Here is an 11,967-nt window from a genome sequence, read left to right as displayed (position 1 = left end):
CCCTTGCTGTAAAGAAGACGGCCAAAAAAGTGTGGGATGCTATAAAAACCTTATGTGAGGGGGGCTAGAAAAGTCAAGAAAGCACAAGTTCAAACCTTGAAGGCAGAGTTCGAATTCTTAGTCATGAAAGACAATAAGGTGTTGGATGACTTTAGTATAAAGTTGAATGGGATGGTTACAAACATTTGAGCCCTTAGAGAGTCTGTGGAAGAAGCCTATTTAGTGAAGAAATTGCTTTGTATGGTGCCAGCTAAGTTCTATCAAGTTACGTTAATATTGGAACAATTGGGAGATACTGAAACTATGATATTAGAGGAAATTGTAGGTTCATTGAAGGCACACAAAGAATGGGTAAAAGGGCAAGAGGAAAAACCGATCCGACAATAATTACTCACAGAAGAGGAGCGGGAAAGCGTTAACCAAATAAGGGAAAGTCGTTGTATACAAGAGAAGAATGCTTAAAGAAAAATATTAAGAGAGCTGAAGGCTCATCAAAATAAAAGGGATGAGGGTGTGACAAAAGTAAGATCATGTGTTATAACCATAATACTTTTGCACATATTGCAGCAAATTGTTGAAAGTCTCGAAGGTTCAAGGAGAAAAACCAGGAAGCGAATATTGCACAAGTTGAGGATGAAGAGCCTGCTAGGTTATTGGCTAAACTTGAAATGGAGGATGGAAACAAAATGTTGTTGAATGAATGGTCCTTAGTTCCAAAGTTGATGAATGTCATAGAAGAAAAGCAAGGACAGTCTAATTTGTAGTATTTGGATAGTAGAAAAAGTAATCACATGAAGGGTCGAAATCCAAATTTATAGAGTTGGATAAAGGCGTCATTGGGCAAGTAAGATTCGGAGATGGTTCGACATTAAAAAATGAGGGTAAAGCATCGATTATTTTGAAGTGCGGAAATGGAGAGGAGCGTACATTGCATGAGATTTATAAGCACTGGCGAACTGCCAGAGATGGGAAATAGAGTGGTCCTTAAGGGTGAATTTTTTTGGGTATTCCATAACCAAGAAAAATTTCTCATGAAAGTGAAACTCTCTTTAAATCGGGTATACAATATCACTGGAACAAGAAAACTCATTTTTTTGCTTTTTAAGTTTGATGATATGTCTAAATTATGGCATACACAATTTGGTCATGTTAATTATCAAGCATTGGGATTAATTTTTGTGAACAGTATGGTGTATGGTTTTTTGAATGTTGTTCATCCAAATAATGTGTGTGATGGATGTATGATTACTAAGCAAATTAGACGGCCTTTTCCTTCACAAACACAGTTTAGTGCGAAGCATGTGCAAGATATCATTTATGATGACTTGTGTACACCAATTACTCCAACAACAACAGGCAGAAAAAGAAATTTTTTACTGCTGGTAAAATAATTTTAACAAAGGTGTGCGTGGGTGTATTTTTGAAAAATTAAGACGTGGCTTTTAATTCTTTTTAAAGTTTTAGAGCCAAGATTGAGAGTGATGATGAAAGAAGGGTGAGGATTCTCAGAACCAATAGAGGAGGAGAATTCATGTTAAAAGAAGTTGTTGATTATTATGAGAAGGCTAGGATCGAGATACATTTTACAGCGCCATACACGCCATAATAGAATGGAGTAGTTGAAAGGAGGAATCGAACTGTACTTGAAATGGACCGGAGTTATTTAAAAGAAAGGAAGTGGAAGCAAATTTTATTTTTGGGGTAAGCGTTCAGGAATTCTGTTTATGTGCTTAAAAGACTTCCAAATAATTCACTATCTCAAAAAACTCTGACCCCATATGAGACATGGTCGGGATCAAAACCAAACATCGGTCATGATGAGAAGAGAAAGTTGGTAATAAAATAAATAGGCTCGGTTGGTTGTAAAGGGGTATGCTCTGGAACAAGGGATATATTGTGATGAAATTTTACTCCCGTTACTCGTCTTGAAACCATATGGTTATTGTTAGATTTGGCAATGAAGTTTGACAGATAAGTGCATCACCTTGATATAAAAGCAGCCTTCTTGAATGGTAAATATGATGAGAATGTTTATTTTTTGACACAAGTAATATGACAGTAACACGTGGCTTGGACGGTCAAATAAGGTCAATGTCAATCTTTGATCTAATACGATCAAATTTTCCTGAAGCCGATTGACCCCCACCAATGATTTACTTTTGGGTTTGTAAAAAACAGACCATATTTTAATAAAAAGAACCTATTTTGAGGGTCGATTTTCACTATGTTTGTTGTAGTCATTGGCTTAGTTACTTGCAAGAGTTGAATAATATGACCTAATACACTAAATACAAATATTATAATGCACTTTGAAATAAATATTTTCCTAGTTTAGTGGTCATGTAATTAGTGCAATGCATTACTCTCCAAAAAGCTTGCTAGAAGATGTATTTAGGCATATTGTTTCAGTGACCAACAAGATACTCTCATGAAAAAAAATATCCATGAACCGTCACTAATAGTATTGCTAGATATAATGTGAACCATTTAAAGTCTTTATTAACCATGGTCCAAATAGAATCTTTACCTTATTTGAATGTGTTGTTAAAAAATTTGCAATCTAAAACAAAACGCTTAAATCGACTGGAGAGCATAAACCGGCTGTTGTTGACCATTTCCAAACCTATGATACTCCACTGAACTTATATAAACCCGATCAATTCAAGTAAATCCGATCGAAATCATATTTCTTTTAGTTTGTTTTTATTTGGTCGGTTTGGAAATTTAATACGATTTATTTGGTCGGTTTAAAGTTTCGGTCTCTTACCGAATATTTTCCAAATCGACGTAATAAACAATCGGGTAGGTAAAAATGTCAATCGATTTATTTTTTATCCCAAGTAATAGGACAGTGACACGTGGCTTTGAAGGTCAAATAAGATCAATGTCAATCTTTATCTAATACGATCAAATTTGCCCGAAGCCGATTGACCCCCAACTATGATTTACTTTTGGGTTTGTAAAAAACACACGGTATTTTGATAAAAACCAATTTTGAGGGTCGATTTTGACTATTTATAATGTAGTCATTTCCTTAGTTACATGCAAGAGTAACATAATATGACCTATTCTACTAAATACAAAGAGTGTAATGCAGTTTGAAACAAATACTTTCCTAATTAAGTTGTCTTGTAATTAGTGCAATGCATTACTCAGCGATAAGTGTGTTAGAAGATGTATTTAGGCATGTTTCAATGACCAACAAAATACTCTCACGAAAAATAACATATAGTCATCCAAAAATCATTTTGCATCCATGAGCTGTTACTAATATTTTTGCATAACATAAAGTACACCATTTTAAAATTTATTAAACATGGTCCAAATAGAATCATTTCCTTATTCTAATATATTAATAGAAAAGCATGCACCTGCAAAGAAATTAGTAAAGTTCATCACCACTCGTCTTTTCACAAATTTCATTACATGGTTATTGAAAGTAATCAAAAAGTCTGAAATCTAATAAACCCCTACCATTTTATAACATGTGCTTATCGAGGAAACCTTCTATAATGTCATAGATAAAACTAGAGATAGGAGAAGGATTGATTGTCAATTTGTGGGAATGGCTCCCAACCCTACTTGAAATGACTGTGTTATTGGTGACATAATCCCATATATGTACATATGTACATGTTAATTGAGCTAACCAACTGCATGTATATATTAATAATATTTTTAGCAATCAGGTAGAATTATACATTTTTTGTTTTTATGAGGGTAGCACGGTAAAACAACCTTATTACCTTTTATCTCTCCAACTATCAATTTTATGTATACAACTGTAACCCTTTTACAGGTTTTCAAGTGATAATTAACTAAGGTACATTATGAACATACATAATTGGCCTTATATGTGTCATTTATGCTTTTTTGGTTTTCAAGTTCCTATCGTTAATAAAATTCAAAAAAAAATTAAAAAATGATTCATGTGTGCAAAAATTATGAGAAGTGGCAATGTAAACTACATAACAGATGTGAGATTGTCCATTACTCCTTGCATCTAGCTAGGTTTAAAAATTTATAATTACACTAAAGGCATAATATATAAAAGTGAGAATATAGTGAGATACTGCATGCCTTCAATTCAACAGTTGAATTTCAGTGCCGAAGAGAAAATTTACTGTTTATATTATATTTTTTATAGAAAATAATAACCTTTGGTAATTAAAAAAAAAGATATTTTAAAAATACTATAAAAACGAAGCTAATATGTTTTGCAACTTTTACAAAATATATACCAAAAATTTGAAATATTTTAATCGAACCAAAATTACAAAAAGTTTGTTCAGGATTTGTTCGTGATTATAGCATTTTATGCAAAAGTTTGGAAAAGATTTTTTTTTATTTTACATTCTAATAAAATCTATTGATATAATCGAATACAATACAAAAGCTAAGATAATTGTACAAAATGTAACCTCTTAGAATATAATATACTACTGGTATCTTTTTTTAATCAAACATCAAGTACTAATAAAATATTGAACAATTCCATTAAAAGAAATATATTCCTCATTTTGCAACTTTATAAAAAATCTTATTACTATTTTTTCGTGAAAATCTGATAAAATATATATAAATCAGCTAATGCAAAAGTGGAATATCCCTATAAAATTCAATAATATTCTTTAAAATAAATTAATATATTCAAGCAAATATTCCAATTCTACAAAATTTTGCTAGCTTATAACAAAAATGGAGATTTTTTATTGTGTTATCAAATTAATATATGAAATTAAATATTCTAATTGTGCACATAAATTCAAACACTACAAGAAATTTGTAATCAAGAACACTTGACCTTGACAGACAATGGTTTAAAAAAATCCGTTGTCCTAAAAAATCATACAACGGTGAATTGATTTTGCAGAAAAAATAGGTGTGTGAGCTCTAGAACAAACAACGGATATCCATCTTTTTTAAACTGTTGTACAAGTTGTATCCTCTCATCGAGTTAGACAACGATTTTTTTAATATAGTGTTGTTGTAGATCTTTAACATAATGATTACAAACCGTTGTTACTATGTTAACGTATAGGGATAGAAGACAACCGTTTTGACATTACATTGTGTAATTCAGACAACGGTTTTTCAAAAAGGTTGTCCTCTAAACCATCAAACAACAGAATAAAACAGTTATCTGAGAAATTTCAGTGGGTACCACGTATTGAGGTGGCAGCACGTGATAGGTGATAAATCATTCACAAGGATTGATGAGGTGGCGAAATTAGAGCCCTTTATTGATATGAGATTTGATATGGGCCGTTAGATCGAAAAATAGATGATATTCTTATACAACGGTTTTATGTTAAAACAAAAGTGTTATCTTAGTTGGTCTCATACAAACTTTTAGACATTACATTGTGTAATTCATACAACAGTTTTTAGAAGGATTTTCTTAGATACATTCATACAACGGAATAAAACACTTGTCTAAAATAGTTATTTTATAATTTCAATGGGCACCACCAGATGTGGTGGCACCCGATGATAGGTTGTAAACATTTTACTCGAATTGTTGAAGTGTCGGAATGACTGCCCTTGATTGAAATGAGATTAGATATTAGCCGTTAGATTGAAAAAAGCTGATATGCTTACACAACGGTTTTATAATAAGAAAAATCGTTGTCTTAGTTTATCTTTACACAATGGTGTTTCAACGAAACCATTGTAAAAGTATTAATGTATAAAATGAGATTCCCGGTTAACAAGTTAAATTTTTAAATGATTTTTTCAACGATCCAACCGTACGGATGTTAAGATATATCAATTTTTGTCATATGAAGAAATTATTAGAAAATTAGAAATTCATCTTGCATGTCAGGATTAAACAAATCCAGTTAATGTACCTCTCCTGACAACGAGACTCGTTCCCCATTGACAAGATTAATTTTTACATTGATTTTTTCGACGATCCAACCGTACGGATGTTAAGATTTATCAATTTTAGTCATATGAAAAAATTATTAAAAAAATTGAAATTCATCTTGCATGTCAGGATTAGAAAAATCCAGTTAATGTACCCCTCCCAACAACGAGACTCATTCCCGATTGACAAGATTAATTTTTAAAATTATTTTTTCAACGATCCAACCGTACGAATGTTAAGATATAACAATTTTAGTAATATGAAAAAATTATTAAAAAATTTAAAATTCATCTTGCATGTCAGGATTAAAAAAATCCAGTTAATGTACCCCTCCTAACAACGAGACTCGTTCCCGATTGACAAGATTAATATTTAAAATGATTTTTTCGACGATCCAACCGTACAGATGTTAAGATATATTAATTTTAGTCATATGAAAAAAATATTAAAAAAATTGAAATTCATCTTGCATGTTAGGTTTAGAAAAATCTTGTTAATGCAACCCTCCTGACAACGAGACTCGTTCCCGATTGACAAGATTAACTTTTAAAATGATTTTTTTGACGATCCAACCGTACGGATTTTAACATATATCAATTTTAGTCATATGAAAAAATTATTAAAAATTTTGAAATTCATCTTGCATGTAAGGATTAGAAAAAACTAGTTAATGTACCCCTCCCGACAACGAGACTCGTTCCAGATTGACAAGATTAATTTTTAAAATGATTTTCTCGACGATCCAACCGTACGGATGTTAAGATATATAAATTTTAGTCATATTAAAAAATTATTAAAAAATTTGAAATTCATCTTGCATGTCAGGATTAGAAAAATATAGTTAATATACCCCTCCCGATAACGAAACTCATTCCCGATTGATAAAATTAATTTTTAAAATGATTTTTTTGATGATCTAATCGTACGGATATTAAGATATATCAATTTTAGTCATATTAAAAAATTATTAAAAAATTTGAAATCCATCTTGCATGTCAGGATTAGAAAAATCCAGTTAATGTACCCCTCCCGACAACGAGACTTGTTCCCGATTGACAAGTCAAATTTTTAAATGATTTTTTCGACGATCCAACCGTACGGATGTTAAGATTTATCAATTTTAGTCATATAAAAAAATTATTAAAAAATTTGAAATTCATCTTGCATGTCAGGATTAGAAAAATCCAGTTAATGTACCCTTCCAGATAATGAGACTCATTCCCGATTTACAATATTAATTTTTAAAATGATTTTTTCGACGATCCAACCGTACAGATGTTAAGATATATCAATTTTAGTCATAAGACAAAATTATTAAAAAATTTGAAATTCATCTTGCTTGTCAGGATTAGAAAAATCCAATTAATGTACCCCTCCCGACAACGAGACTCGTTTCCGATTGACATGTTAAATTTTTAAATAATTTTTTCGACGATCCAACCGTACGGATGTTAAGATTTATCAATTTTAGTCATATGAAAAAATTATTAAAAATTTTGAAATTCATCTTGCATGTTAGGATTAGAAAAATCTAGTTAATGTACCTCTCCCGACAATGAGACTCGTTCCGGATTTACAAGATTAATTTTTAAAATGATTTTTTCGACGATCCAACCATACGGATGTTAAGATATATCAATTTTAGTCATATGAAAAATATATTAACAAATTTGAAATTCATCTTCAGGTCAGGATTAGAAAAATCCAGTATAAGTACCACTCTCAACAACGAGACTCGTTCCTGATTTACAAGATTAATTTTTAAGATGACTTTTTCGACAATCCAACCGTACGGACGTTAAGTTATATCAATTTTAATCTTATGAAAAAATTATTAAAAAATTTGAAATCCATCTTGCATGTCAGGATTAGAAAAATCCAGTTAATGTACCCCTCCCGACAACGAGACTTGTTCCCGATTGGCAAGTCAAATTTTTAAATGATTTTTTCGACGATCCAACCGTACGGATGTTAAGATTTATCAATTTTAGTCATATAAAAAAATTATTAAAAAATTTGAAATTCATCTTGCATGTCAGGATTAGAAAAATCCAGTTAATGTACCCTTCCCGATAATGAGACTCGTTCCCGATTTACAATATTAATTTTTAAAATGATTTTTTCGACGATCCAACCGTACAGTTGTTAAGATATATCAATTTTAGTCATAAGATAAAATTATTAAAAAATTTGAAATTCATCTTGCTTGTCAGGATTAGAAAAATCCAATTAATGTACCCCTCCCGACAACGAGACTCGTTTCCGATTGACATGTTAAATTTTTAAATAATTTTTTCGACGATCCAACCGTACGGATGTTAAGATTTATCAATTTTAGTCATATGAAAAAATTATTAAAAAATTTGAAATTCATCTTGCGTGTTAGGATTAGAAAAATCTAGTTAATGTACCTCTCCCGACAATGAGACTCGTTCCGGATTTACAAGATTAATTTTTAAAATGATTTTTTCGACGATCCAACCATACGGATGTTAAGATATATCAATTTTAGTCATATGAAAAATATATTAACAAATTTGAAATTCATCTTCAGGTCAGGATTAGAAAAATCCAGTATAAGTACCACTCTCAACAACGAGACTCGTTCCTGATTTACAAGATTAATTTTTAAGATGACTTTTTCGACAATCCAACCGTACGGACGTTAAGTTATATCAATTTTAATCTTATGAAAAAATTATTAAAAAATTTGAAATCCATCTTGCATGTCAGGATTAGAAAAATCCAGTTAATGTATCCCTCCCGACAACGATACTCGTTCCCGATTGACAAGTCAAATTTTTAAATGATTTTTTTGACGATCCAACCGTACGGATGTTAAGATTTATCAATTTTAGTCATATGAAAAAATTATTAAAAAATTTGAAATTCATCTTGCATGTGAGGATTAGAAAAATCCAGTTAATGTACCCTTCCTGATAATGAGACTCGTTCCCGATTTACAAGATTAATTTTTAAAATGATTTTTTCGACGATCCAACCGTACGGATGTTAAGATATATCAATTTTAGTCATATGACAAAATTATTAAAAAATTTGAAATTCATCTTGCTTGTCAGGATTAGAAAAATCCAATTAATGTACCCCTCCCGACAACGAGACTCGTTTTCGATTGACATGTTAAATTTTTAAATGATTTTTTCGACGATCCAACCATACGGATGTTAAGATTTATCAATTTTAGTCATATGAAAATATTATTAAAAAATTTGAAATTCATCTTGCATGTTAGGATTAGAAAAATCCAGTTAATGTACCCCTCCCGACAATGAGACTCGTTCCGGATTTACAAGATTAATTTTTAAAATGATTTTTTCGACGATCCAACCGTACGGATGTTAAGATATATCAATTTTAGTCATATGAAAAATATATTAACAAATTTGAAATTCATCTTCATGTCAGGATTAGAAAAATCTAGTAAAAGTAACACTCTCAACAAGGAGACTCGTTCCTGATTAACAAGATTAATTTTTAAGATGACTTTTTCGACGATCCAACCGTACGGATGTTAAGTTATATCAATTTTAGTAAAAAAATAATTAAAAAATTTGAAATTCATCTTGTACGTCAGGATTAGAAAAATCTAGTAAAAGTATCATTCCAAATAACGAGATTAGTTCTCGATTTACAAGGTAATTGTATAATATTAAAAAGATTTATGTACAAAAATAATTATTATTTTTAAATAAAAAATTTTAATTAATTCTTTTACACTAATTTGTAATACGATAAATATAATTAAATAATAATATTTTTAAATTAAAAAATTTATTAACCTATTTACACATTTTAACCCGATTTTCCCATTCCCTCTGGTTAAATTTCATTTCCCCCTTTCTCCAAATTTCATATCCCCCCTATCTCCCCTGCTTTTTCCCCCTTATCTGTGTGCCTTCCATTTCTTATCTTATCTCTGACTTCCTCCACTCCCTCATTGTTATTGTGTCGTTCTTTCATCTCCGATTTCTTCCCTCTCCAGTTTGTTACCTATTTTTTTAAAAATCACATCGATGAAGTGATTTTCATCAATCGCCTCAGTTGTTGATAGTAATCTAGATAGGGAATGGGTATTTAATAGAATTGAATATGAGTCTGGGATGGGGAAGAAGAGAGCAGAGTTCGATGATGAGAAGTTATTGGAACAACATCAGAAAGCTAAACACTTTAAATGTCATGTTTGTTAGAAGAAGCTTTCTATTGTTGGTGGCATGTCTATTCATGTTTTTGAGGTTCATAAAGAGACTGTTTCCAAGTATATACATCTCTCGCTCATCTCTCTCTCTCATCTCTCTCTCTAATCTCTCTCTCTCCTTCTCCCTTCCTCCCTCCCTCCCTCTGTATTTGTATATAATTTGGATTTTGTTTGGATCGTAGGTTTGTGATTTGGTTGTTTTTATAATTTGTTTACTTTGGTTGATATGTTGAAATGCCGAATAGTTTTTGTAATTTTGTTGAACGGCGGCTGTTGAATTGAATAACACTTTTGGCACTTGAAAAAAAATATGATAAGAGTTTGATGGTGGGGGGATTTTCGGCCCTGTAATGCTGACTATGGTATTAGTAAGGACATAAATGCCTATATACAACATTTTCAGTTCTTCAGTGTATCCAAGAAATTAAGTATTGTATGATTATTGGTGCGCTTAATGTAATTTGTATATTGTGTGTACTTTCAGTTATCTAGAGTATCTGCAATCTCTTGAACAGAAAATTGATCTTGATTGGAATTAAATCTCATCATCATTGGAGGAGATCAGTAAATGCCTATTTTCAAAGGAAGGCTGCCTGATAAATCTTACTGCTGATGGAGAGAACTTGACAAAGTTGGAGAAGTATGTTGCCAAGTTTCTTGATTCTCTTCCACGATCTTCCCTTGCAAAATCAGAAAGCTGGAATGCTTGACTTCCTCTAACTAGTGAAGCTATTGTGATTCCTACCCAAGTACGATAGAGAGAACTTTACATGAAAACCATTTTTTTGTCAATCTTTTTGTTCTAAAATTATACTCTCTATACAGGTAAATTGTGTTAGAAAAGCAGCAAACCTCTATGAAATATGATATGAATTTAAGGGGAGTGGATATATCATTTCTAAACATAATTGTAATACATGCTTACGGGACCGTGTACGTGTCAGTGGTGGGGCTTATGGCGGTTTCTGTAACTTTGACACTCATTCAGGTACCTATTATCGTCATGTGTAGATGTAAACATTGACCATGGCATTCCCTCAAGTGAAGAGCTTCAATGGTAACTCAAAACGAAAATTTATGCAATACATGTACACAATAAGGTCGGAGTCTAAGAATCTCAACTGGTTAATGACAGTTATATAGCTGATGAGATCTACAAAAGACCAGTGATTATCTACAATTACCCGAAAGAACTTAAGCCATTTTATGTGCCACTGAATGATGATGGGAAAACAGTTGCAGCTTTCGATTTGATTGTACCAAAGGTAAGCTTGAAGTAGATAGTACTCTGACAAGATTTAGTGCATACAACTTCGTTGTATCTTACAATTAAAAAATCAATTATTTGCAGCCTGGAACTCTAATCAGAGGCAGTCAAAATGAGGAGCTTTTAGATATGCTACTACAAGAAAAACGGCCATTTCCTACCAGCGTTTTGGTAGGAAATGGGATATTTCTGGTAGGAAAAGGGGGCAATTCCTACCAAAAGGCTTAGTGGGATTTGCTCTAGTCGGAATTGCTTTGTGGTAGGAATTGGTGTTTGTATCTCAAATGGTCCCACTTGCCAAGTGGCCGACCATGTGGCACGCCACATGGGTGGCCACGTCACCTGCCATGTCAGCTGCCACGTCATACAAATTGGGGTCAGATTGATGAGTTGGCATGTGGGACCCATCCACGTGTCCTGCCACGTGGCAATTGACACAGAAAAGACCTTTTTCCTACCAAAATTGGTAGGTTTTGAGTGAGTATTTCCTACCATAACTGGTAGGTTTTGATTGATGAATGGTAGGTTTTATGTCAGAAGACATGAATATCAGCATTTCCTACCAACCATTTCCTACCACTGTTTAGCTTGAATGTGGTAGGAAATACCTTG

The 11,967-nt window shown here is 32.0% G+C and overlaps 1 long non-coding RNA gene across 3 annotated transcripts; it reads left to right on the top strand.

Moving 5' to 3' along the window:
• The first annotated feature begins 9,743 nt into the window (after positions 1 to 9,743).
• Positions 9,744 to 11,490, top strand: LOC141693301 (uncharacterized). Of its 3 annotated transcripts, none has more exons than XR_012563065.1 (5): positions 9,744 to 10,148; positions 10,573 to 10,837; positions 10,914 to 11,076; positions 11,224 to 11,353; positions 11,440 to 11,490. It is a non-coding gene; the product is annotated as an uncharacterized LOC141693301 (long non-coding RNA). The 3 variants fall into 3 exon arrangements; XR_012563066.1 differs by having other exon boundaries at positions 10,914 to 11,145; XR_012563064.1 differs by having other exon boundaries at positions 10,914 to 11,353.
• The last annotated feature ends 477 nt before the right edge of the window (positions 11,491 to 11,967 follow it).

This window comes from Apium graveolens, chromosome 10 (genome assembly GCF_009905375.1).
Source record: "Apium graveolens cultivar Ventura chromosome 10, ASM990537v1, whole genome shotgun sequence".
NCBI classification, from domain to species: Eukaryota; Viridiplantae; Streptophyta; class Magnoliopsida; order Apiales; family Apiaceae; genus Apium; species Apium graveolens.
Note: the sequence above shows the minus strand (reverse complement) of the source record. Positions and strands in the feature narration are given on the sequence as shown.